The sequence below is a fragment of the Limulus polyphemus genome, unplaced genomic scaffold, assembly GCF_000517525.1.
Source record: "Limulus polyphemus unplaced genomic scaffold, Limulus_polyphemus-2.1.2 Scaffold521, whole genome shotgun sequence".
NCBI classification, from domain to species: domain Eukaryota; kingdom Metazoa; phylum Arthropoda; class Merostomata; order Xiphosura; family Limulidae; genus Limulus; species Limulus polyphemus.
This window is the reverse complement of record NW_013666131.1, coordinates 450,638-456,159: the sequence shown is the minus strand read 5'-3', so window position 1 is coordinate 456,159 and position 5,522 is coordinate 450,638.

Sequence of the window (5,522 nt, the reverse complement as noted above, 5' to 3'; positions counted from 1 at the left end):
TACACGCTATAAATCACAGCGATTCACAATCTCGATAATTTCGCTCTCGATGAGTGCAAAACACACACTCTACGGCTCACAAGCTCGAAACTAACAGAATCATAAATTACACGGAACTCAAAGTAACTACTGCTCTCTCTTCATTTACCTCCCTGCTATCCTTCACTGTCAGGCTTATATACTAACGAAGAGGGCATCTCGAACACACTCGGAATTTCCCGATCAATCGAGAAACTCACACGCACACCATCAGTGCCAACGCGCCAGCAACATCACGTGACTTCCGCTGTCATAACAATATCTAGGGAGGTGCTGGAAAATATGTATTGGAATTGGCTTTTCAGAAGAAAAATTAGCCTCCATCCTAAATAGAAGAAGAAATAAGGAACCTCTATCTAAGAAGAGAATCTCACATTTTAATATTATTTTTTCACTAAGCCCTTACAAAAATAAAATTTTCAGCAAAATATACCCCTATTTATCAATAATAATAAAAAAACACTTTATGCATATATTCCAGTCACACCTCCCCCAATACACTCTTTCATGTCTCTAAAACCTTACATTGAGCAATTTTAGGGATAATAGAAATTATATTCCTGGAACAATTTTTGACTTTCTTTTTATAATGCTCTTTCATAATTCGAATTCTTCTGTTCTCAGCTGATATAATGAAAAAAGAAGAGGAACCATTATAAGATTAATACAGGGTAAGTCAAAATTGTGTATAAATACTTTGATATGTTGTTCCTCAGAAAGTTTATGGAGTAAACATGAACCAAAAATCTTTCAAATACATTAGATACATAGAAATATGATACATTACAGATGTTACGTCAGATGTTCAAAATGTTCGCCATCAACACGCATACATGAACGGCACTGTTTCTCAACAGCCCGACATATGGTGGTGCACATGTCAGCTGTACTTTTGCCTGGTTCCTGTTGTATAATCACCTGCAATGTTTGTTGTTTATGATTAAAACTTTATCATTCAGGTATCTCCATGCAAAAAGGCTAGGGGAGTGAGGTCTGGAGAACTTGGGGGTATTCAAAACAAATCCCCCTTCGACATATCCAACATTTGGGAAATTCAGTATTCAGATAGGCACAAACATTAGAGTGAAAATGTGGAGGTGCACCATCTTATTGAAAGTACACCAATGTTTTTTATTGTGGGAACTGCATCATTCATTAACAATTCAAGATAACTCTGCCCAGTAACAGTATCATTGAATCTGTTAAGTTCGATTATCCCACAAGAGGAGAGACCCATCCACACACTAATCCCTGGCAGGTTAATATTTTTCTGTAGAGTTAAGTGTATATTTTAGCTGTAAAATGTACAACATTTCATTCAAATTGGTCATGCTATCTACAAAATATAGCTATTTAAAGTGTTTATACATAATTTTGACTTACCCTGTATATACACAATGCAGTGCCTCTACATTCTGTCTTTCTTGTCTCTTTACAATGTAGTATCCATTCTGCCACAACAGCTTGGGGGGTTTTCAGCACCTAATTCAAAGAGGGGCTTGAGCCGTCGTACATGAAACACTACAAAAACCATAAAAAGTCATTGGCAAATAATATAAGGTTCTCATCCATAGCAGAATTTATAAAAAAGATGTTGAAAAATTCGCATGGCTCTTTGCAGTTACTGGGCCAAATGGGATATAAACTGGGTACCACGATAGCTTATTAGTCAGGTTGCCAGAGAAGGATCTGTCACCTGTCGCTGTAAAGTGTAAGAAAATACAATAGAACAAATAAAATGAAAATTTGAACAGATAACTGTGTCATATATGATACAGTCAATAAACATGATTGACATTCATAGTTACTTACCAATGAGTACCCAAACAACTTTTGGGTACCATTTTTTCATGTCTTCCCATGTTATAAGAGAAGAGTCAGCATCTATTCTAAGTTATGCAAACTTATTTCCCTTCTTTGCATCCTCATTCCAATTGAAAAAAAGTTTGGCTTGTTTTTGGTTTGTTTTGAATTTTGCGCAAAGCTACACGAGGACTATCTACGCCAGCCGTTCCTAATTTAGTAGTGTAAGACTAGAGGGAAGGCAGCTAGTAATCACCACCCATCGCCAACTCTTGGGCTACTCTTTTACCAACGAATAGTGGGATTGACCATCACATTATAACGACCCCACGGATGAAAGGGCGAGCATGTTTGGTGGGGCGGGGATTCGAACCCGCGACCCTCAGAATGCGAATCGAGCACCCTACCCACCTGGCCATGCCAGGCCTTTGAAAAAAAAGTAAATTTAAATTTGTTTCAACACCTTGAAGTTTTTACTCATTCAAACAAACTATATACAACAGTTTAAAAAATCACTGGAAATCAGGACTGTACACAGTAAAAGGAGGGGGTCTAGCTTATGAGATCAAAAGCCAACACATGCTAATTTTATGGGGATCTGAGAGCATGCCCCAGAAAAAAGTGTAAAAAATAGGTGCTACGAAATTAAATCTGGGAGCTATTTTCCATGAAATATAGTTTAAACAATTGCATGGCTGTTCACATAAAATCCAAAACATCTAAAACATTACATACCATAAGCAAATGCACTATACCTATATAACCTTAATTTTTTACATCACAAAATTGGGGCTTCAGCTTATGATTAATGCTTCTCGAATGGTTTTTTAGTCTGTGACTCTTTTTTTCCAATTTTTAACGTATTATAAGCTATCCCCATGAACTTCCTGCAGGGAAAGCACACACAGAGATGTTTCCCCACATCAAAGCTAGTCCAGAAGTGTGTTTTATACAACTGGGGATTGAATTCCAGTAAGAGGGTTCTCTTCCAAACTATTTGGGTTATATTCCATTAGAATTGGTTGCTTCAGTGTGTTTCAGGAGACAGTCGATGACTGGATGGGAGCAGAGTCTTCTGTTGACTCCTGTGCCACAGCTAAGAGATGTTCATTACTCTCGTTATCATCACAGAATCAGGCATTACAATGAACAAATCATTTACGATGTCATTCGCCACATGCGAAATATCGGAAACAGTCTGATCTATGGTTGAGACTGATATGACAATGAAGTCAATGTCAGTCTCAGCCACAACAAGCTGTACTTCCAGGGTAGTATTTTCCATAGCAAAGTCTGAATCACTCACACTGCGCTCAGAATTGGCAATTTCCTCTAATCCTATTTTTGGTTCTCCTGATTGAACAATTTCTTCTGATTGACTTTTTTATACACAAGGATTCACAGAAACACTGTCGATGCTTCCAGTTGCTCATTTCTCAGCATGTTCCAGATTTTGACGCTTCTCGCTCCCAATGAAGAAGCTACTAAGTTGTGATTAATTTGCATCAACCACTGGACCAAATTTTACTTTCTTGCTTTTGTGAATTTTTTTTCACATGATTGTCTTTATAGTCCAAATCAATTTCCTTTCCACACTCTTCGCACATAACACACTGGCGGTAAAGTCATTTAGATGACTTTTTAAGAGCAGACAATGAATTTTTACAAAACCATGTCTCCCAAGGATCTAACATTAAAAAGCACGGCTGTTGGTATCCTGATAGTGAATGCATGCAAAGTGAAATTCATTGGGACACAAAGGTAATATGAATACTGTTACGTCTCCGTTTGTTAATTCATTTTCCGTAACTTCGTTCCGACGAAACTTTAGCGACACAAATCCTTACTTAATGAAACTGGTTTATTCTTTCTGAATATAACTTTACGATACACTTAATTTCAACATTCGCGCTAAAACAAACGCTATAATGAACGTTAACTCCAACAATACTCTCTGACTGCAGATCAATTACTCACTTCCTACACATTGTCCTGTCACGTTGTCACCATCTTATATATACCAGACTACCCACAATCTAGGAAGGTTCAAGAAAGAAGTGGCGTGATACCAGTCACGTGACCTCGCTGACGCAACACTGCCCCTCCTTAGCATTGTTCGTCCCGAACAATAGCCACTTACAATAGACCAATAACAATTAACAATAACTTAATTAAATGTACAGAATTACAAACACAAAATTACACATCAACAAAGTCTCAATTTTACGGGACGTATCTTCTTCCGTACTGGTCTCCGTCTCGTTGGCTTCTGCTTCATATGGGGTTCATCTGCTTCATCAGGAATTGTCTTATCGTCGGTAATAGTCACATCAGTGGTAGTAACTTCATCAAGAGCTTCACCATTTCCCTTCTCAAAACTGAGTAGAGCTTCTTCTTCGACGGTGGCTTTTTCAGGTGGCACGTCTTCAACAGCGTCATTTGTTCTATTGTCCACTTCATCCCAACTGAAATGTCCTGAACTGTGATAATGCCAAAACCTGTTGGCATGCACCACTTTTGGCTTACCTCGCCGACCACATTTTATCTGGAAAGTCACGTCTAAGACAACTTAGGATACTTCCCTTTGGTCTTCCTGGGATTATACAACCATACCTTGTCTCTTGGTACTAAGCTGACTTCAGTAGATCTCTTATCATAAGTTAATTTCATCGAATCAGCAGACGTTTTCAAGTTTGAATGCACTTGATGGTGAATATCATCCATCCTTTCCAATAACACTTTCACAAACTCTGACACATTCTCAGGCAACTCTTCATAAGGTGGGCGTCCTGTTAACAGATCCACTGGCAACCGAAGTTCCCGACCAAACATCAACTTTGCTGGAGTCTACCCAGTGGTTTCATGCTTTGCTGTCCTATAGGCCATCAACAGTGGAGGGAGTAAGACATCCCAGTCATTTTGGTGGCTATTACAAAACTTTGCCAATTCCTGTCCCAGTGTCCAGTTGTACTTTTCTACCATCCCATCAAACTGTGTGTGAAGTGGCGTTGTCCTGGTCTTTCGGATGCCAAACAACTTGCTGCATTCTTGGAACACGGCTGATTCAAAGTTACGGCCTTGATCTGAATGCAGATCATATGGCATACCAAATCTGGAGAAGAAATCACTAATAGCCGAAGCTACAGTCGTAGCTTCCTGATTTGGTATTGCATATGCCTCAGGCTACTTGGTGAAATAATCTATCACCACACAAATGTACTTGTTTCCAGCACGAGTTTGGGGCAGAGGACCAGCAATGTCGACGGCCACTCTTTCCATTGGTGCACCAACTTGATATAAGTTCATTGGAGCACGTCTCTTATGCTTGGATCCCCTTTTAGCACAACATGTACTGCAAGTCCTGCACCATTCTTCTATATCTTGCCTCATACCTATACAGTAAAATCTCTGTTGTAGGTGACTCAATGTCTTCTTAACTCCAAGATGTCCTCCTGTTAAACTATCATGGGACTGACGCAGCACAACTTCCCGTAACTTTCTCGGTATAACTATTTGCCATGTCGTCGCTTACCCATCTGCAGTTTCCCATCTACGGACAAGACTACCATCTTCAAGCTTCAACTGGTCCCATTGTGCCCAATAGTTCTTTGTCACATGGCTTAAGATGGACACCTTCTCCCAAGCAGGCACAAAACACTTGCTTTAGGAATTCAATCATC